The sequence below is a fragment of the Drosophila innubila genome (genome assembly GCF_004354385.1).
Source record: "Drosophila innubila isolate TH190305 chromosome 3R unlocalized genomic scaffold, UK_Dinn_1.0 2_E_3R, whole genome shotgun sequence".
Lineage (NCBI taxonomy): Eukaryota > Metazoa > Arthropoda > Insecta > Diptera > Drosophilidae > Drosophila > Drosophila innubila.
In genome coordinates this window covers 20,663,879-20,687,157 of record NW_022995380.1, presented here as the reverse complement: position 1 = coordinate 20,687,157, position 23,279 = coordinate 20,663,879, and the positions used below count along the sequence as shown (strand labels likewise).

Genomic DNA, 23,279 nt, shown 5'->3' with positions numbered 1-23,279 from the left:
GTGTGTGTGCTGTGTGTGTTTGCTGCGTGTGTCCGTGGCGAACCACGCAACAAAACGGCACAAATGCTCACAAATCTCAGCCAATGTCAGAGCGGTACACACATGTGGAACCTGTGTGTGTGTGTGTGTGTACCCCCTACTCCTCCCCCTCCCCCTCCGCTCACCACAGTCCTTCCCTTTGGCTCGTCCTTAGCTAACAGCATTTTTGGCATTTGTGTCACGTAAAAAATTCATTTATTGCACTATTTATATGTATTTGATGAAAATGAAATCAAATTAAATTTTCGGCACAAATTCAAAGTGAAATTTGTTGTTGTCATATTTCAGCTCAATCTATGTGTGTGTTTTCGTGAGTTTGTTCTTGTTAGGAAATTATTTTTTTTTTTTTTATTTAACCTTTGACTATCTAATAATTACCTTAAAATGTTCAATCTCGTTAAATTTCATGTTTCATCGAAAACATTTATTAACAATTAATGACAACAACAATTTGTATTAAAACGTTTTCATTTCGCTACTTGCCTAAATAGGCTTTACTTAATTTGACAGTCAATTACAAATTCTAATTGAATGTAGTCATTTTTTAAATAAATACAAAAATGTAAATAAGAACTGTTCAAATGAAAATCTAAATTGAGAAGAGCGTTTCTTTCAGTGTAAGCTCAATTAAGACTTAGAAAACGCAAAAGAGATCGAAATATTTAACTTACACTCACAAACGGCAACTAGTTAGGAGTAGTAGTAAATTACAGAGATACTTAATTAAAGCAAAAATGCAAATAAGATTCAAATTGCATTCGTTTAAGCCAAATCACTTGCAACTGTAATTGTATTAGAGAAATTCTCTCAGTGAGACGCTCGTTCACAATTATTCCGTAATAACTGTAATCAGCTGCCTCTGGGCCTGCCAACTAGTTAGAGTTTTAGCCAGAATCAGAACTAACTAGACAGCAGCAACAACAAACAAACAACAACAATAACAACATTTGCCGGCATTTGCCGAAAACAAAACAAGTCTCGTATAAACGTACACAAACATATGCTGCATACACACGCATAAAGAGCGCATTACAATGTAAACTCTTATACTGCGAGTGTAAAACCAGTATTTTTGGCTTAGCTCTCTCTGCCTTTGCCACAGGTAGACTGAGCTAAAGAGCGAGCCAACATTTAAGAGAGTTTGAACATGCACAAGAATTTTCAGTGCTTTGTTGTGATGGATTAAGATTAAGCTAATGCTTAATTTTTTTTATTGTTCACTAACATGTGTATAAGTTAAGCTCGTTTTTATCAAATTAACGTAACAAATCTATATGTATAAAATTGCTTGTAATGCTATAAATTTCTTGTATTGAGAACAAGCAAGCATTTCGACTTGATGATAATAAACAGTTAAATCCAGCATTACTACAGTTTTCTCTTCGACGCGCTCTCTTGAAATGCACCCACACACTCGCTCTTCGCCAGCCACGCAACAACAATTTGAAATGCTCTCATAAATTGCGAGCGAGCATTGAGACTGGTCGTCAATCGGTTACGCTGGTTCAGTCTCCTCAGAGTTGCCGTCGTGTACGCACGCAGAGCGCTTGTCAAAAATCGAAACAAAATAAAAGTAATACAAATTAAAATCAAGACGCTCTGTTGTTAAATCGTGTGTGTTTTTGCAGTTATTGCTGGTAACTGGTAGCTGGCTATATATTGTGGCCAACAAATTTTTGGCAAGTGATGCGTTGAACAACAAATGAAAACAAGTAACGCAACTTAATGCAAATGTGTGAAAGTGTAGCATAAATATTGCCAAAAGAAAATTACACACAAGAAGGTGGAATAAAAAGCAAATAAAACTACAACAACAACTGAAGCGCCAACTGTCTACATGTGTGTGTGTGTGTTTGTTTATTTAACAAAAACTGGCTAAGCTAAAAGCAGTTAAAAGACAACAACAACAGCAATTGTGGCCTAAAATAATTAACATAACGTGGAGCTTTTAAAACGGTAAGTATTTACGCTCTTATAAATTACAGCTGTACTTACACATATTTCACTTTGTGCTTCACATTCGTTCAACACGCATTACACTTTTGATCCCGTTTTCCTGTAATAATAATTTTTTTTTTAGTATTTAACATTTTTATTTTTTTTTATTGTGTCTAGGCTGAGCTTAATGCTGTTTCGCTCTAACGCGTTGGCTGCTGTCATTACGCTCTTTAGTCTAGCCATCCCGCTTTGACCTATGTAGATTAGAGACTGTCTCTCTGTTGTTGTTGTTAGCGCCATTAAGCGGTTAATTTGCGCTGATCTCCTCTCATCTCTCACCTATCTTCACCCATTATTTGCTGTAAGCTGCAAAATAACTGTTACAACAACTGCAAATGCAGTTAACAGTTGTTACAGTTGCACAATAAGCAAAACAATTTGTTTAACACTTTTTCTACTTTCTTTAATTGCATTGCGCGGGCAATTTGTGCAAAAAAGAAGAAGATACATAAATAACTGCATTTGGCCTTGACGTGTTTTTTTCTTCTTTTGACGTCTTTTGTCTAATTGTGGGGCCAAAGTTATGATCTACAGTGGTTCTTAGCTTATTTGACCCACTACAAATTTAAGATCAAATTATATTTGAATTAATAGAATAACTTACACGGTTATTTGTAAATTAGTTTTTAAAGTTAAGCAATATATTGACATTTTATTATTTACTTACAATATCACATCTGATTGAAGCGATAGAAACAAAGCATAATGTCGTGGGTCAAACAAGCCGTGAGCCACTGTACGCATAAGACCCGCACTCTTCGCTCTTTGTTTTTTGCTAAGCTCAGTCAAAAGCTCAGCTCATATCAGCACTGTGCGAAGAACCAGTTTAAAAGCAAAACAACAACAACAACAGTGGGCAACAATTGTTGTTTTTGAAATGTTTTTTGTTTTTGAAATGAGCTGCGTTCAACAGGTTTTTGAATTGTTGTTGGAATGGTGGGAATTTCTATGTTAGGGTTATCATGAGTTACAGCAATAAACAAAAGTTTATTTAATGCACATGATATGGAACATGCATTTGTAGTGTTTTTAATGATACTAAAAAATTATTATTGTCGCCTGATAATAAGCCCAAACCGTGAACTCTGATGAACTCGGCATGATAACGGTGCACACTGTACATATTTTCTTTCTCTTGTATTCACTTGTTTAAATGCTTTTTATCACCCTTCAAAATGTTCAAAAGTTTTAAAATATGGTCAAGTTTTCAATATAGTCAATTTTGTTATCAGTCAACCAAATTAGTAATTTAGTCGAGTAATTATTTTTATAGAATAAAAAATGCATATTTGTAATTTCTTTTTAGGAATAAATTATATAAATCTTATTAATTCATTAATTTTAACTTGGTCTAAAAACCATTAAATAAGAAAAACCTAGATAATGTTTTTTCTGACTAAATAAAATCTGGAAATTTTTTAATTTTTGTTCAAAAGAATTACTTAACTAACTTTATATGAGTAACATACTTAATCATTTGAGCTCATATATTTGTAGTATCAAATGAAATCAAATAATTCCTTTGGGTATTCAACAAGATAAAATAGTGTACAATTTATTGAAGGATTTGTTGTGGCCTGAAAGAAAAGACAGCTTTTAACGTATTGCGACACAGTTTTCGGTCAATATTTACTCTGTCGTGCACAGATCAAAGACAACAGTAACAATAGAGAGTATACACATAGAAATTATAGATGAACTTAGTACGGAACTAATTTAACCGTCTGCTAAACACAACGAAAAAAAAAATAATAATAATAACGGCAGCTCTAAATGGTAAAAATATTTCGGTTGCTTTCCGATCTAGTCGTAGTTAGGGTCATATTTGAAAGTGGCCGTTATTGTGGCTATTACATTTTCTGTTGCTGAATGTCCAGCGAGTAGTAAAAGTTGTGGCCAGCAGCATTTAAAAACCATTTGTAATTCGGCGTGGCAATTTTATCAGTGTGTGTGTTTGTGTGTGTGTGTGTTTTTCTTTCGGTTCGTTCCATTGTTTGTGTGTTTATTTTTGCAACAATGACACTCCAACTATTTTATTTGTTGTCATTGTCATTTTTATGACAGTGTTTATTTTGGTTGTGTTGTCTTAGTACTTAGTTTTTACATTTCTTTTTGTATATTTAGGTAAAAACTTTCAAATTCAATAAGCAAAAAAAAAACATAGAAACGCTGCCTCATAGCATTTTCTATTTATTTTCACTTGTGTTTTTATATCACCTGTATTTGAAAATGACCAATCTGTATTTACACTGAAAATAATTTTAAATAAATACTTTCCTCAGTAAGTTTTACTCTGAATTGTAACAATTGTTTGATGTAATGTGGATCAACTTATTATTCATTATTTACACTTTATCTTCAAATTGAAATTATCTAGATCTTAAGTAAAGCTGCAAGTTTCCCATGCTAAATTTATCTATAGAACCAACTTTTTACTCAATTTTCTGAAAATTAAAATCGCTTTCTAAGTGATCTTTAGCTTACCAATACATTTTAGCTCTGAATTCAAATTTCGTCAACAGCCACTATAGATCCACTGGTCGTTGTTCTATTTGTTTTCGCACAGTGTAAGATGTTTGCGATGATTTTGGCGCTCGCAATTGCAATTGATGACTCACAGCAGCTGAGCACAAACGCCTGTTGCTCTAACGCACAAAACTCAATGTGGTTGACCGCCATATTTAAGACGCGCTCAGCGTTCAGCGCTCTCTTCTCTTCCTCCTCGCATTATCACTCTCTTGCTTGCATTATCAACTAAGAGCACAACAATGCTGGATTTTCCGTCGGCAAAGCTCAGCTTTTGTGACGTCAATGGAGAGTTGTCGTGTCGACTTAAGACGTGATAAAAGCTTTCTTTGAAATTATAAAACATTCTATTCGTATTCAAATTAGTTATTCCATTTACAATTAAACGATATCTACAGGTAAAAACCCCAAGATCCGCTGCGACATTCTCATTGTAGGCAACGTCATAAGGGAATAAAATTTTCCAGTTGTCTAATGGCTTCATCAGCTGCACAAATAAAAATGTCATTTATTTTCGAGCTCTATCTTTGCTGTTGCTGCTTTTCTACCTGAGCTCGCCTGGAAAATGTCTTTGAGTTTTCCCCCTGCATTTATGAAATTTGTGCAGCGAAGCAGGGACAGTGGAACCTTACTTATCGGCACCACTGTATTTGTGTTCTCAACCGTATCCACAGTCACTTTATTAGCAGTCTCTTTTTAATCGATTTTGTAATTAAACCGGTCAGCAGCTGTTGTCAGGTGAACTTTGTGTAAATAAGACATAAAATACGAGTGAAATGGAATGTATAAATAATAAACCTCTGGCTGTCCAATTAGCTGCCCCACCTCCTCCCATTTGCTACATTTCCAGCATATTTTCTAATTTGAATGAAGTAACAGAACCACAAGAAACATTAGACGCGCCTAAACGTCAAAATTAGCGACCACACCAAAAAAAAAAAAAAAACAGAAAAACAAAACGGAGAAAAATGAAAAGAGAAATTTAATTAAAGCAACATGAACGTAAAAAAAATGCATAAATTTAAGCGACCAACCCCCTCACCTCACCCCTCATCCCATCTCCCTTGAAGTGGACACCCACCTGGCATGTAATATTATAACCTCAAAGCAAAAAACGTGTAATTTTCACGGTCCCAAGCTGGCAGTTCTCCCCTCCCCCCGGTTTTCACTAGCAGGCCCAGCATAATGATTAGGGTCAGCATGTGGAGGCCGAAAAAGCAAATGAATAACTAACAAGCCGAAGCTTGAATTCTCTATAAAAATAAAAAAACAAAGCTTCTAATGCTCAAAAATTTTAAGCTTGATTTTTATATATTTTTTATATTTGCTTATTATTTTTAAGCAAAGCTAAGTTCTCTGGAAATGCAATATACCCAACTGCAAAGAGTATAATTACAGCAGCAGGTTGCCAACAATTTTGCTTTTAATTTTTTTTTTTTAATATAACATTTTTTTTTTTTCAATTTTGCTTGTGCCGCTTTTGTATTTGCTGAAGATAAAAGCATTTGCCATTAGCATAAAATGCTAAAGGTTTTTCAAGTTTGAGTTTTCGAGTCTTTCGGCTGCCTAATTCCCTAAATATTTGAACTTCATTAACAGGCCAGGCCAGGCAGGCGACAGAAGTCTGCTGACTACTCGACCTTTGACCCGCTTCTAACGAGCATTTTGTACATTATTTAAATTTAAAACAATTTTAATGCAAACACCAAACAGCAGGCAGATTGGGATCCTATATTAAAAATAAATATAGACATAACAATAGAAGTTACAAACAAGAATGATAAAAGCACTTAAGAGCCACGTTCAAAAGTAGGATAAGCCGGAAAATCCAATGAAAGGAAAGTCAAATTAAAGCCTATTCAAATATCGTTCAAAAATTGAAGAGAAGTTTTCAATTGTTATCAAGCGGATGTGTGTAGGTGCAACAAGAAGAAGAATAAGAAGAAATACAGGCCGATAAAGGTCATGCCTCGATGAGTTTCTGAGACTTGTCCCCTCAGGTGCTTGAGGTGCTTAAGGAACCTCGATTTACCCAGATGTGAACCGCTGATTAGAAGAGAGATTGTGAAGTGAACAATGCTGATAAGAGAACAAGTCCCAGAAGTCATCTTTCATGCTCTCAACGCTTGACTGGTTCCACCCTTGAGAAAGACCCCTCTCTCCTTTAATTACTGAACCAAAATTCCATATGCAACGCCCACTCAATTGACAGCGAATGGGAGAAAGAAATAGGTTTATATATATTATATTCTTAGTATATATACTAAACGGTAAAATGAAATGCCACATTTGCATTTGTAATGATGGAGTGAATGCAGAAATTACTATACAATTGGTGGGGACAGCTCAAATTATATGGCAATCAGTTTCGGAATGACCAATGTCTGCAATTTTAATGCAATGAACGATTCACATACTCACACATGTGCATATTAAAATAGAGACATGGGTCAAATGATTACTCGTAGAATGCCTGACACCATTAGAATGCGACATTAGATTTGGTTTGATGACCCAGCCTTATTGATGGCCTGCGCATAAACCTCCAACGAAAAAGTATTTAAAAAATTCTCCCGCTGCGAGTCACCACGAGAACTAAGAGAAGTAAATGAAGAAGACGATAAAAAAAAGTGTCATAAACATAAAATTGATTTTAATTTTGTTGTTGTTTTTTATTGCCTTGGGTTTTACCAACTCTCTCTCTCTCCAGCTCTCCCTCTCCCCAGCTCTCCCTCTTTTTATGCCGTCTACTTCAAAGACCTATACTTAGTTTAATGTCTGTTCTTTGTTATTTTTTTAGGCGCTTTTGTTAAATTTTTGAATAGAGACGCGTGGGCAGAAAAACTCTGGTAACTGGTTTGGCTTATTGATTTTTAATGTTGTATACAACAGATTGTCTACATATTGAATTCCTTAATGCATTAATTACTGTTATTATTGGGACAATAGACATAAATTATTAAACAGAAAGCCAAGCGGCGTGTAGATTGTATCACATGTGCGGGTCGAGTTGACAAAACAGCTTTTCATGCTCTATAATGAGTCCAACTGGGAAATATTATGGAGACAAGTAAGAATCAAAGATTAAAAGTTGAATGAACCAGCAGCTTAAGAGATCTTTCGAAAGGTCTTTCCACTTACTAAGACTGACAAATTCTAAGACAACTCATTGTATAATAAAATTGTTACCACACGATGCATCAGGAAATTACTTTGTGGCTTACTCATAGCTTTTGGCTAGATCGTGATCATGACTTTCAAGCAGCACCTTTGAGAGAATGTTTCGTTAGAAAATTTAGGTAAAAGAAAAGCCTTTGCAACAATTCAATTAACCGAGGGGGTCCAATCATTCTAGATGGAAAGAAATTTCAATTTAATTCCATTCTGTGGCTGACCAAAATTATATTTCATTTCAGAATTATTTTCTTTTCGATTATGTTAATCGTACACAGACAGACAGAGAAACAGAGAGACAGACACAGCGTGGGAATCCCAACAACAAGCGGCATTTCTCTAAGCGGCTTAAACCAAACAAATGGAAGAAAAACTGTCAGCTGGGAAAAAACAACATTTATGCATATTTGTGTGTTTAACTCAATGTGTTTGTCTGACTCCACAGACATTTGACAAACACTCTTCAACATTTGTCGTTTCATCGTTATGATTTAGATGGAGATCGTAATGAAAATGAAAATGAAATTTCTGCTTAGCATGAAAGTTGTCAAGCCAAAAAACTAAAAGCAACTCAAAGGAAGATAAACAAAAGAGACTCAGACTGCTTCAGACTCGCTTAGAACAACAAAAAAAACTTTTGTACACTTTCAAAGCCTCGAAAAAGTTAATTAAAAGATAGTGACGATTATACTGTATTGTTGTTGTTCTTGTTGTTGTTTCTCTGCGAATGCGAATTGAAATGGAAAATTATTTGTACACCAACAAGGATACAGACATTTTGTCATAAACCAAACAATTTAAATCATTTTCAAAAACAATTTTGGCTTCATCCTCCGATTTGTTAATTGGATGTACAGTCAAAACATAATTAAAGTTGCAAATCAAAAAAAAAGTAATAAAAATAGTAGAATTGAGAATTCTTATTTTTTTCGAAAAAGCTATTTTAACTTGAAAGATTTTTACGAGATTAATTGTAATTAACGTATACCTAAAAAAATTGTATTAAATTAAATATATTAGTTGAACCTTTAATTTACAGAATTTTTTTGTTATCTTCAAAGGAACCTAATGTAATTGAATTTTGTTCGTTTTTGCCAATCATATAAATTAAAGAAAACTCTTTAGTTTCTTGAGTCAACCCCATCATTATTTAGATTACCATAAACTGAACTTTCGCCAGCCTGATGAGTTGTTTGCATGTCAGCCATTTTTCTTGTCGACACTCAAGGTCCGCTGTCATTGTTAATATAGATCAATTATCCCTGTAGACAGCGACCTGTGTTGTTATCCCCTGTCCTTCAATTATCATCAAACAATATTCTCATATACATATCAATCAGACAGACAGATTGCTAACCCTTTCTTCATTTTTTTATTTGCAGGTAAGCGTTAAATGAGATGTACCCGCATTTCAATTGAGTGAGTAATATTTGTACTTTGAAGAGATCCTGAGCTTTTATAATCCAATTGAAAGTGGAGCTTCCTGCTTGAAACTTGATGCCATTTCAAATGTTAGACGGTTCTCCTTATTCAAATCATTTTTTGTATAACCACTTGGCTTGAGTTGAGACCAAAAAAAATGTTGTGGTCGGCGTCATTCAATTAAGGATTATAAATATTTTTCCCACACAATAACCATTAGCAGGAGGTTTCCCAAGGTTAAATTGATGTGGCATAATATTTTCAATTATCTCCCGCAATTATTATTATTATTATTATGAAATTGATATAAGATTCGTAGACTAATGGCAATATTCTGAGTACAGATTGAAATTTGATGCGTATTGATTGGATAAGAATAAAGTTTCAATTATCTTCAGGGGAAAAAGCAGCTGGCAGCCAATTGATGACAGTTGAAAATCGCAGGCAACATGAGAAACGTGAACTGCATAAAATTTTAAGCTAAATAGCCAAAAATTGCTGACTCCTCCGGGTTGATAGTCCCTCCTTCTTCCTCCCCTCTTAAATATCCTCGGGTTGAAAGCGGCTCTACAGTAAAATAAAACAAAATTAATGAGCAACATTTCGTGCCGAGCACAAATAACAACAATAACAATGGAAACAACGGTAAATAGAGAAAAATAAATTAAATTAAGCGCTTGTTTCTCAAGATTTGGCCCAAAGCAGGAGAAGAAGAAGAGCAAAATGTACTGCGGCATTTTAAAAAGTTTCTTAGCTCAATGCGACTGAAGTACAATTGATTGTAAATAAGCACATACACACACACACACACACAGACACTCATATGGGGAAGGCAAAGCAAATCGAAAATCGTGACAGGAATACCCGAAAGCCAGTTTTAGTCTCATCCTTGGAGTCTGAAATTGTCTGCGAGGCTTGAGCTTGTTTCATTTATCCATAGATCGCCTTAATTGCGGCTCACAATGCTCCGCATTTGATTCAATCAAACGCAGCATCAAAGTCATCGAAGTCATTGATTTTTTCCCCTATTATACGTACATATATTTCGAGTATTTTCCTGTTTTTTCAACGCGCTATAATTGAAATTGCTTTGCGTTTGAAAAATGTTTTTAAAGCAAAAGCATTTTCAATTAATTTGTCGACGGCGTCAGAACCACAAAGCAGCCTCACAGCATTTTATTTATTTATATTGAGCATGGTCCCTTCTCCTGTCTCTCTCTCTCCACCCCTCTCTGTAAAGTCAAAGTGTCAAAGAGGCAAGCAGTTGGGCGGAGGGACTAAAAAGGAGGAGAATGTTGCAGCAGGATGCTGACAAGGATGGCGAGGAAAATGTTGGAAGAGCAAACAAATCAAGCGACAACATTGTGGGGAGTTTGGCGGCAAGTTAGGGGCATTTTATGTAGATTTTATTTGCAACAGCCGCGAGTCAAGAAATTTACACAAACAAATTGAATTTTGTATACATTTTTTATACCCTCGTATTCCAAACAAAACATAAAGGGACTTGTTTGCCTTACTCCTCAAATGCTGCTACAATATTCAAATATTGTTGGGCACATCCCGTCAAAACGCATATGGGAAAAGGAAGATATGACCATGTCATAAAAGCCAAACTTAAGCTGAGTCTAGGCATAAGTGAGTCATAGCATTTGTCCTCCATGGTCACTTGGGATATGTGCGAATATCAGTTCAAAAGGGCTTTTTATTCCACAATCTAGATTCTAGAAGTTGCTCAAATCGTACTTTTAGTACCTTATAGATGCTAGGCATATGTATAACTAGCAAATGCATGTCCTCCACGTTCAATTTTCCGAAATTAATTTAGTAAGATAAATTTGTTATTTTTTAACATTTTTGTATTAACTCTTCACTTCAATTTTGTCAACATCATTAATATTCCCTCATTCCCTTACCATAGTTTAGTTGTTCTCTATGTTCAGTTATACTCTTGTTGCCAAGAGCATCTAGTGTTCTTTAAATGAAAGCTACTTTTGCAGTCAGACTTTTCATTTTTTTTTTACCATTTGCCCTTTGTGAGTCAACTGGAAAACATATTGAATTTCGCTTGTCACTTGTCGTCTTTTGTTGCTCTCTGTTTTTCTTCTTCTGCTTCTTGGTTTTGCTATCTATATTTTTTTATACGCTGTTTTTTATTTTCATTGTAATAAAAAGAAAAATATTTGTGAACATTTTTATGCAAATCAATGGACGAGATCAGAACGAAAATGAACGGAGGAAAAAGCCACCACAAAATCAGAGGAACACAAGGATGTGAGTGGAGTGGGGAGAAAGTGGAAAGTGGGGAGTAAGGAGTGAGGGAAAGAAATTCATAATATAATTTTGACATGGAAAGGGGACAACTTGACAGCTGTAAACAGTAAAACATCAAAAAGTTATCACAAACGCCTCGTCGTATCCTTTCTCTTTTTTTTTGCCAACTTGTGGCCGACGGCGCTACAAGAAAAACAAAAGCGCGAACAATAAAAACAGCCAAAAGGAAAAAAGAAAGCCAAAAAATGTATATAACAAAAGGAGGCAAGACACATGTTTCCTCGCACCGTCTGACAAGAGATTTAAAAATTTAAAAATCAAGAAAAAGCTGGCGTTACTTGTACTTTTATTTTTGTTTTTTTTTTTATATATTTTATTCTCCCTTGTTATTTTTCGTTTTCATCAGCAGTGAGATGCATAAAGTTTTACACAAAAGTTGCCTTGTTGGATTTGTTTGTCGCAAAGGGGTCGATGGCTGTGGAGGAGGGACAGAAGGTAAAGGAGATGCTCATATACAAGGATAAAGTGGCGAGGGAGGAGGCGTTCGAAAGGTCGAAGTTGCAAACTGACTGTGAAAGTTGCTTTCCTCTTTGTTCGCTGGGATTTTCTTGGGGTATTAGTGTTGTTAGCCACATTTTTTGGCCCTGTTATGCTTCATTTTGCTACCCTCCCCACCATAGCTTCCTCTAACCAAATGCGAATGTAAAAGAGAAAAAGTAATAGAACTTTTGAGCGGAAAAAAAGAAGAAGAAGAAGCCAAAAGGTTGTCATGCATTTTTGCGGTTAGAGGCGAGACCAATTTGTAGATGCGAAAAGTTTTTTAAACTTGCCACAAAAAAAAGCTGACTGTTAACAAGAAATACGCTTTGAATATTAGCCGCTGATGGCGAAAAGTATCTGCTAATAAGTGGAAATATTTATGACCGTATTCATGTCTCACCTGTTGACAGACGACACGGAAGACGACAGTGTAAAGTATCTTGTGCAATCTTAAGAGCAAACAAATGAAATCCTCGATAAGTATCTGTATGTCAAACTTTGAGCACATATTTAGCTCACCTCTGAAGAGATAGAGAACGACAAAGAGAGAGAGAGAGAGAGAGAGAAAGTCGGTGACATTTTCGCTTTCAATAAAAATCATAATTCTAGTCTCACACAACAAGAATGCAAATAACAGCGCACTGACTATTCATTGAATTGCCAAGGTAACAAAACACACACTCACACACACACATATATATAAATATACCTACCACACACATGAGAAAACATATGCACAAAGAGGTATCCCATACAAAAGGATTCAAGCATTCAATGCACTGAAGCAAAAGTCTTGAAAGGAAGATTTAAGATTCCGCAAAAAGCGATAAATTGCGGTAAAAGGTGTCTCTCATTCGCCCAGATATGTATCTAAGGGTCTGTCTCTTTCTGTATGTGTGTGTGCGAGTGTGCCTGTTTGCTTGGTGTGGATTTGTTTGCCTGATAACCCAAATCGCGCTGAGGAACATGATTTTTAACTGGCAAACTGAATGGGCGCACACATGACTACAAAAGATCCCGGCATATATGGCTGCATATGCTGGAAATGAAATGAGATTTCTCTCTAGATATCAAACGCACACACACACACACACACACACGCAGACAAATAAAAGCTCATATCTCACATAGATACACACATTCCACACACAAGCAGACGAGAAATTCTCAATTTGAATGCAAACATGCTCGGATTATTATGATTTCCTTCTACCGTTGCCAGTTTTTTCTTGTTAGTTTGTATACGTGTGAGTGTATGTGTGCTGTGTGTATGTGTGTGTGCTGCAATTTTTTTTTTCTGCTGCTGTGACAAGTATTAAGTGCAATCAAAAGAAGATTTACAAGCGTCATGAATGAAATATTTTCATCATAGCTGCAAAAAGAGAATACTGCTTCTATATCCCCATCATTTTCCTATTCCCCCCTTTGTCCTGCTTTGCCTTATGTTGCGCATAAAAACTCATTTGAGGTGATATTTATGGCACTTTTAGAACATGGCTAATAGAAAATGGTGGAGCTTGTCTATTCCCATTGGGTCTTTCTCCTATCTTGATGCAGCCAGGTGAAGTTTAATTATTGATTATGGCGCCCAGGTGTCGTGTCATTTGTGTGTTGTTGTGTGTGTGTGAGATATGAAACAGCTGATATACTGCAACCACCAAATGTAAAAGGACTAATCAAACAAATTTATTTGCTCTTGGTCTGTTTGAGGTTTTCTGGCCACAAATGTTGGAAAATTCTTTACAATTTGACTAGTCCCAGACTATCTAAACTTTAAATCTGAATCTATATTTGGATTTTTAATTTTTTTAATAACTCTAAAAGATTAACTTTTAATCTTTTTTATTGAATGTTATTTATTTTGTTTTTTTTTTTATATATACTATTTTTTCCCATCCAAATTTAATTTGAATGGTTGCGTCGACGTATTCTAGTTGATAATAATAAATAAATATATTTTTATCTATTGCAAAATAAAATTTATTTCAATATAAAATTGTATATATATCCTTTTTTAATTTAATATAATGAAACAATAATAGTTAATAATAGATAAATAGATGTTAACCCAAACAATGCGAAACCAACCTAAACTAATCTGAACTCATTCAAAATTATATTTGTAACGCTGTCGACTGTGAAAGCGTGTGGATTTATTTTTGCTACATTTTGTTAAATTTTCTCATGACTTTTTGGCCTAACCTTTCCCACAATTGTTGTTGTGCCCCGACGCCAAAATTGCATAGACAATTGGGCAAAACAAACGCTGAGGATGAGGCTAAAACTGAGGCTGAGTCTGTGGCCACAGTTAACAAGATGCGGGAAGACGAGTCGACTGTAGTCGAGTCACATTTGATTGGCGCTGTTGCAAGTTGCAGCAGCAACAACAACAACATGCAGCATCGCATATTCATGATGAGAAGAGTATGAAGCATAGAGAATGAAGTATGAAGTATGGAGTATGACTATGCGCATGCATAACTAAGTAGAACACTGTTCGACCATGGCTAGGGTATTGAGCTAGAGATTACTACACTCGTCAGCCGCGATGATTAAGATGCCTCATTCTCCTCATCCTCATCCTCATCCACATTCTCCGGGTATCTCTCCAAGTTGTCAAATACAGTGTGCCGTTGATTACACAAAATTGACTTTGACTTGTTTGTGTATGTGGAAGTAAGTGATGGGTTTGATGAATTGACAAACCGTCTGGCTTGGACAGACTACTCTCTACATGAAACTGAGCCCAGTAATCCAACCTCACACAATGAAAATCAACGAAAATTAATGATGTCGGAACTACTGCTGCCATTAGCTCTGTGATACATTAAGTTGTGAGGTTATAAATGACACTGATTGAAAATTAATTTTAAGCAAACATTTTAATGTTAGTACTGAAAGAATAACAAGTTTTTGTAATATAATTTTTATGCTTAAGCTTTATTAGACGCTTTATGTGCTTTCGTTCTAAAAATGTCATATCTTTAGTCTTTAAACTAAGTAACATTTTTAATACTTTTATTGGAATATCATTTTTTATAAGCTTTCATGTTAAAATTTCTCATGAGTGTTATTGGAATATTTTGAACTCATTGATAAATAAAAAATTAAAACTAATGTTCTTGTGAGAGTTTTTAAGGCTTAAAAGCTAACTTTTATCAAAAACAGCATTAAACAAACTTATTTGCACTCAGTAAATGCAACTCATTTTGACTAAAATTAAAGTGACATCAATTTCAGCTAGTGTCATTAGTATGCAAAAGCTTTGGCATCTATTTTATGCTGTTTATTCTTTGGTTTTAATTGATTTGACATGCAGGCTGAATGTTGATCGATGGCACGAACAACAGACAGATTTGAAGCCAAATATAGTTGAATTCTCTGACTGAATCGTTAACAAAATATTCAAGGAGTCAATGCAACAGATACAGTTGCGTGACTGAGCAAATATTTAGTTTATTTACTTGGAATGACACTTAAACTGCTTTCAAGTGTAGTGTGAGGCAATGGCGCCTTGAATGTTGTATGCCAAATGATGCCAAATCAATGATTACGGCCAACAATTGGGAGTTTACATAACGTTTCCCTTCGCATCGATTTTACTCAGCACTTATCAAAGGTTAATGGTGCAGTTGATAATTTTGAAACAGCTCGCAAGTCAAATGATGTGTAAATGGCTGCATGCATATGTGTATGTATGTGTGTGTGTGTGTGAGTGTGTGGGTGTATAAAGTTTATGGCTGTGCGGCTATCAGAGACGCATTTTATGGCTACGCCATGTGAGCAACTCGTTAAGACGGCGGTCGCAAAATTGGCAAAAGGCCGGCTATAAAATTGATGCAGCGCAGTCTATACACACAAAAGGTGTATGTATTAGTCTGTGTGTGAGTGTGTATATATGTATATATGTATTTATGAGCAATTTGGCAAAGTGCTTAAAACTGTAAACAGCGCACAAAAGTATGCTAAGTTAAAGCAAACGAAACACAACACAACACACATATGTATAAAAACAAATATTACGCATACGCCGCGTTTGAATTTGCATTGTTATCAGACTGCGGTCGCTGACGCGTCTTGGGGCATGCTCGAACAATGGAAAAGGCAGCCAGGCAAACAGGCAAACAGCAGTGCTCGACTTGGCAACTGTTTTTGGTCCCACTTGGCGTATGCGTAACTTCATATGCCACCAGCTCATTTCTCTCTGTCTGTGTGTGTGTGTGTGTGTGTGTGTGTATGCGTTATTAAATTTATTTGACTTGACGTGCGCACACAGAAGGCAATGGCAACTATAATACGAAACAAGCACAGAGAAAATTTGAGGAGAGAAGACGGAAGAGAGCACAAAAACAGTGACTGCGGTTGCTAGAGAAACAGGGCAATAAGAGAAAGTGACGGAAGACTGGATGAGATTGTGAAATGGGATTTTTCAGCAGGCTGCCATGGATTTTGGCATGAGAAGTTTAACATACACAAACACATATACATACATAAGTAATATACATATACATATACATATATACGCCTGCATGCATTTGGCAGCATATCTAAGTGTATTTGTTTGAGTGTGTGTGTACCTTTTCTTATACTCATTTAATATTTAAATTGCTTGCGGTTAAAATATCTCATGTATGCTTGGGGCAATTTATATTTTAAATTATTAAAACAGACTTATTACATTACACACGATACAAAGTTCTCTCATTTTTATCTGTGTCTGCCATTTCAATCTTGACTTCCCCCACACACACACACATACTCGTATATATATTTGTTGTGAATTAAATTCCACATTTCACTTACAATTTTCAATTTGCATTTCAAATGGAATTTTCAATTTGAATCTTACAATAATCCATTAACTCTTGAGCCTTAAATAAATTCTTTTGTTTACAGTTGAATTACTAAAACATCTATTTAAATCAAGTCTTGAATAAAAATATATTTAGTTATAAGCTAAGCAGAACTTTTAACTTATAAAGTATAATTTTATTCACAATTGTTACATTTTTAATACATAATTATTCCATACTTTAATGTTGTTGCTTTGTGCAATCTGCTTGTCTCGAATTAGTTGAGTTTTGTGAATATTTACAAAACTATTTAGGGTTTCCATGCGTGTCATATTATTTGAAATCACAACATCTGCATTTGGCATGGTTTTTCCAGCTCATTGAAGACCAAAGAGTTTGTTGCCTTGCCAAAAAGTAAAATATTTCATTTGATGTCTGCATAACATATTTATTTGATTTTTTGTTTTGCTGGTTTTTGTTTTAGATTAAAACTAAAAAACCATATAAATATTTTATGCGCAACTTTATCTAAATTTGCGCAAATATTTTTTTGAAAAACTTTATGCCAGTGAATAATTCGAATTTATATAATGCATTTTAATTATAAATGAGCAAAAGTTTCTGTTGTTAGTTTGACTGTTTTTTTTAATTTAATTTGAAAGTTGTTGGATTTATTTCGTAAGGGATTTTAAGCCGCTTTTGTGCTGATTGCGCGCAATAAGCAGCTTAGTGCTAACTCTGACTTTAGTCTAGTTGCCATGTTGTTGAGTGCGAGTATAAAGTACAATCTCTAATTTAATAATAAACCTCATCAAATGCTTATCTGCTATCAGCATACAACAAATTGCCGAAGGCAAAAAAAAAAAATGTATATAATCTGCCGAAAAAGAGAAAAAACAGAGTACGATAAGCACATGTGTGTGTGGTGGGTGTGTTTGGTGGGTGTGTGACAGTCTGTCGTGACAAATGATGTAAATGCCTTGTCTTGCCACAGCACTCAACGAGACTTATGCTTGATGACTAAAATCGAGTCTGTAGCGAGATAAAAGGAGCAGGATCTACTTTTCATTAGGCGCGAAAAATATTAAATAGACGACAGCCTGAAATTATTACAACATTGGATTGCGCAGCGAAAGAAAAATGCCAAAAGCAGGCGATAACAAATTATATATCACACATACGCCGCATAGCCTGCACGTGTCATTGAGCAGCTCATCATCAGCATTACCAACACAGCACAGCAGAGCACAACACAACACAACACAACACCACACCACACCACACCACAGACCATCTACTTATAAGGAATCCTTATGAGTCCTGAGTCTGTTTTGATTGTCAGGCCAAGCTGACGAGCGCCAGAGGCAACTCTCCTGATGCCACACACATCCACTTGAAGCATGTGGCAAGTAAACATTTGATATCGCATTGTTTACGGCTTTCCCTTTTCCCCTCTTCTTGCTTGTGAGCCCTCAAGCAGTTTATTATATATGTATCAGTTATATATATTATGACATTTCGTTTTTATATACATAAGTAGATATATGTGTATTATTTCTGTTATTGCTTCATCGAACATACACACACACATAGAGAATTACACTCCCTCTCTATAATAGAAATCAGTACGTCTATAAAAACGAACTTAGGAAGCCAGCTTCAAATATGGAAGATTTGTGTTTTGGCCTTCAGCCTCTCGGAAGTGGGCGTAATTGCGTTTTTATGCTCTTGCTATTTGGTATTTGTATGCCTTCATGTGTTCATTTCCGCACGCAAATAAACACAATGAAATCAGGCAACGACAAAAATACCCTGCCTATATAAATAGCCTAGTCAGACTAATGGTAAACTAGAATGTAACGTAATGTATTATGTACATAAGCCGAAAGAGCGAAAAACCAAATTGTACTAAGCTCACAAAAGAAAATCATTCAATCAGATAACTCAAATCAAATTTGGAATTGTTGCAACGAAGAACCCAAGTCAGCCACTGTATGGCACAGGAAAGCTCTAAAAGCTTAACAGTAAAGCTAATTAAAATAATTCAGTTAAATAATTTAAATCAAAATATAAAATTAAATATGTACGGCATTTGCTTTTAAATAAGTGGATAAAGAGAGACTCATTAAAACTTCAACTTTACTGTAAAAGCACTTAAAAGCTTGCAGAATTAATCAAAGCTCATTAAAGCTCACAACAAAAAACGATCAATTTAATAACTTAAGCGAAAGTCAGCATAAAATTAAAGTAAAAAGCACATGGGAGCTTTTACAAATATAGCAAAGTTCATTAATTGTTAAAAGCTCTCGTTCTCAGGATATTTATTTACTTGTGTGCTGCAATTTTTTATTTTCACAAAAGTGTCGGAATATTTATAATATATGCGTTGTTATGGACAAATTCCTTGGCTAAAAAGGAGTGTTGACAAATCCTTGGGCTCGCCTCGTTCTGACCTACGGCAGTTCATAATGCGTAATCTGGACATACTATATTCGTAGCTTATGACGAACACAATCATTAAGCCATTATTATTGTTATTATTATTGCACTTATACGCCCCCAATACAAATGGGGGTCGAGTTCACATAACGACAACGACAACCACACACGCAAGCACTCACAGATACACACACACATACATGTGAATACGATACGCACATAAATTGTAGAATTTATGAGAACGGGCGTCGATTCCCGACCACTTCGTCAATGATTTACGGGCTTTGGTCTTCTGGCCAAAAGGCTTCGACGTTGCCATCGATAAACAACTTGAAAATGCAATGCAAAACGAATCGAAAGTGGAGAAATGAAGAAACGAGGAAACTGAGTCCTGTGTGAGGTGGAGTACACTTGACAGACATTTATCCTGGCGCCCGGCAGCGTCAAGTTTCCTTCCATCGTCCTCCACGTTGCATTGCACCGTTATCTGTTTGTCGATTTTGAAATCTGATTTTATGGATTTTCATTTCGTTTGACTTTGCGCTGATTTTCAATTGAAATCGCTTTTGCCCTTACCACTTTGTTAATAATAAATGCAGAGACAACCGAGACTTGGCAGCACTTGTCTCGACTCCCTTTCGCTCTTTCGCCCTTTCTCCATTTTCCTGGCACTCCAACTTCGCATCTCTCTCGGCTGTGCTCTGTGGTTGTCCATGCCACAAGGACCTGCAGCACATTGTTTGTCTTTCATTCTCTGTTGTCTGCAACTCCCTTTTTTTATGAAATATTTATGCAAGGCTTTGGTCAACATTGAAATTGATTTTTGCCGCTACCCGCTCTCCGACTCCCTCAAAATTGCTATTAGTTGCGCCCACAGAATTTCCAACAGCAACGCCCTTGTCTGGCAATTACTATTAACATGGCCAACAGCTCTTTTTGCCCCAAAAGGGCCAACATTTTGATAGGAGCCAGACAATTACCAGTCACCCCCACGCCCATATTTTTAGCTCTGCCCACATGAAGCATAAATTTATCATTTCCATATATGTAGAAAATATGAGCTGAAAATTTCATTATTTTTAATGTACGCCCACTCATTTTATAGTTATTCAATAATGTGCAACTAATTAATTGCTGAATTTATCGTTCTTCTGTGTGAAATTAAGTTCATTTAAGCAACATTTCCATTTAACATGAGCATAAACGCAACAGCAAGAATTAAACACTCAAATGCCCCAAATGACACCAGATGAATATTATTAACATTATCACAGCAGACGTCATCATTATCATTATAATCATTTCACCACGGAATGTTGCACAGTAATGAAAAGTCTCGTCTTTATCTATATATACTGCATATAGTATTTTTAATTTTATGAATTTTTGTTGTTGGTTAAAAGTGCGTTCTTTAAATTAATTGCTGAAAGCTCCTTTGGTTATAGTTAAACAATTAATTTTCATATAAATTGTGCCACAACTGGCGTCTGTGCACTGGCGTCTGGCATTTTAATAGTTTACATTAACTGCATAATGTGGCTCAAAGATAACACATCATATATCATTTTGTATATAAGTATTTTTATAAATAAATATATTTGTGCAAAAGTGTAAAAACGTAAACAGATGCGTGTTTAAGCTACGTGACACGTAACTTCAATAAACAAAATGAGTAAAAACTTTGCCTGGAGTTTTGAAAAGTGATAATAATTCATTTGGGTTTATTGCTGTAATTTAATATTTTACTGTGAAGAAAATAAATATGATTATTCTATTATACGTTAACTCATATTTCTGGAGTCTTAATTTTCATATCATTTAATTTGAAACTAAAATTTGTTTATCTACAACAAAAGGGTCGATTGTGTTTATTGAGTAAATTTAGTCTTTCATCAAGAACTAAATATGTTCCCATTGTGATATTCTTGTAAGTATCAATTTGATAAAGCTGCAAGTCAAGAAAATATTATATAATTTTATTGAGATGAGTAATGGGGCAGCAAGATCATCATTCATTAGTTTTTTTATAGTAATTTAATCTTCAAAATGTTTAAGATCTTGATGTAAATCTCCAAATTAAATTCTTTGATAGATTTCTGTAAAATTTGCATTGTGATTGATTGAGTTTGGAAATCTAGTCAAGCTCAGTTCATTAATTCTATTATAACCTGTGGCTTAAACCAAAACAGTTTACAACTTGGCCTTTTCTTAGCTTGGTAACTTGGCTTAAATTCAAATTAGCTGTATAAAAGATAAGTACAGGTCCCCATTTGACTATTTTGCCAAGTTTGCTTAAAGTTATACGCACAGTCACGACTTGTTTTTACATTTAAAAAATATAATTTTTCATAGCCATAAACACACAGTTAAAGGGAGTGGCGAGTGGTTGGGTGATAGAGAGAGAGAGTGAGAGAGAGAGAGAAATGCAGAACACGCACATGACAGTCAGTCATCAGTCAGTCAGTGAGTTGGTTAAGTTGAAACTCAGAAGCGTTGGCTGCTCCTGCTGCTCGCTTAAGTGTTTGCTCGGGCTTTACTCGCGCAGTGTGACCATAATCTGCCACAGACACTTGCACAACAACACTATAATATAATCAACAACAACATTGCCACAAACATTCAAAGAGTGAGTGAGACGGGGAGTTGAATAAACATGCGACAGACAGATACTTGCGACTTGGAGTAAATGTGTCCTTGCATAGCCTGATAAATGATGTTGCGACAATAATTAATTATATGTGAATATATGTGGCAAAGAGGCAACTAGTCAAGAGGAAGAAGGGAAAGGGGTTGGGGGAAAATAGCAAGTCTCAGATGGGTCAGCTTAAGGCGTGTTTAGTTTACACCGCAAGTATTTCATTTAATTTACGCAGCATTTTACAGGACTTCAACTGCGTTTATGTCTTTGGGCTAAAACGACCACAAATGCCACAAAATGAGGCCTCAACGATTTCAGGTCTGCATGTGTGTGTGATTGTGTTTGTGTGTGTGTGTGTGCCACTTTGCTGTGTGCATTTTATGTCAAAGCATATTAAACTCAAATCTCAATGCGCTCTCTTTCCTCCTCACTAAAATTCCCACTCTCTTTGCCTCTACTTCTTTCTCCCTCTCTTTTTTCTCCTATTCTTCTCTTTCTCTCCGGCTTTCTCAGTGCTTTGCGGCATAGTTTAAACGCCTTTAGGTCAGCAATTAAATTGCCATTTAAGTTATGCCAACAGCTTTCTGCAAATGCAGCTGTATAAGTGTGACGAGTGTGTCTGTGTATTTGGGTGTGTGTGTGTGTCTGAGTGTGTGTATGATTTAGACATTTCAATTTGCATGTGTTAACATGCAATGCAAAAAGGATTCGATTCTTATCGCTCTCCCACTCGCTGTTGCCAAAGGCCAACTCCACTCCTTTTTGACCCTCTCAGCATTCTCAGCCAAAAACCAACTGCCAACTGCAGACTACCAACTCGATACAAAGTGTTTTTTCCAACTTGCTTTCTTTATTTTCCACTTTCGCAAGCACAATTCGCATTTGAGTTAAGGTTTATTATGGCGCAACTTTCCACACTTGCATGCCACGTGCAACTCCAATCATACACACACATATGCATACATACATATGTACATATATCTGGACTAGTACTTACTTGCCACAGCAGGGGGCAACTCACACCCAAGCACCTTTTTTATGTGGAAATTTGAATATCCTGCGGTAATTTCCACTATTTTTAGTACTTTGTTGCCCTTTTGAACTGTCAGTAGTACTATGGAGCTTACTTTATGCATATATATAAGTGTATGTGTGTGGGTGTGTGTGTGTGCGAGGGAGAGGGACAGGGACAGAGCTTAGATGGCACCTTGGCGGAAAGTTAAGTATCTGACACTTGCAACACGAAACCGCACAGCGCATCTTTTGTGGCTTTTGCAAGGGGCAACAATGAACTTTGGACTTGCCCTCTACTTCTTTGCCAGTGTGTGTGTGAGTATGAACCAACCCGTTATTTGCATGCGAATTGAGTTACATTTATGAATTTCCTACCTATTGATCGACTCAAACTTCATTTGTATCCAAGACAACCTTTAGGCAAA

General features: G+C 35.7%; 1 long non-coding RNA gene across 2 annotated transcripts; it reads left to right on the top strand.

Moving 5' to 3' along the window:
• LOC117792050 lies at positions 1 to 23,279 on the top strand. Of its 2 annotated transcripts, none has more exons than XR_004618138.1 (3): positions 1 to 13; positions 17,675 to 17,688; positions 23,163 to 23,279. It is a non-coding gene; the product is annotated as an uncharacterized LOC117792050 (long non-coding RNA). The 2 variants fall into 2 exon arrangements; XR_004618137.1 differs by lacking the exon at positions 1 to 13 and adding an exon at positions 13,216 to 13,229.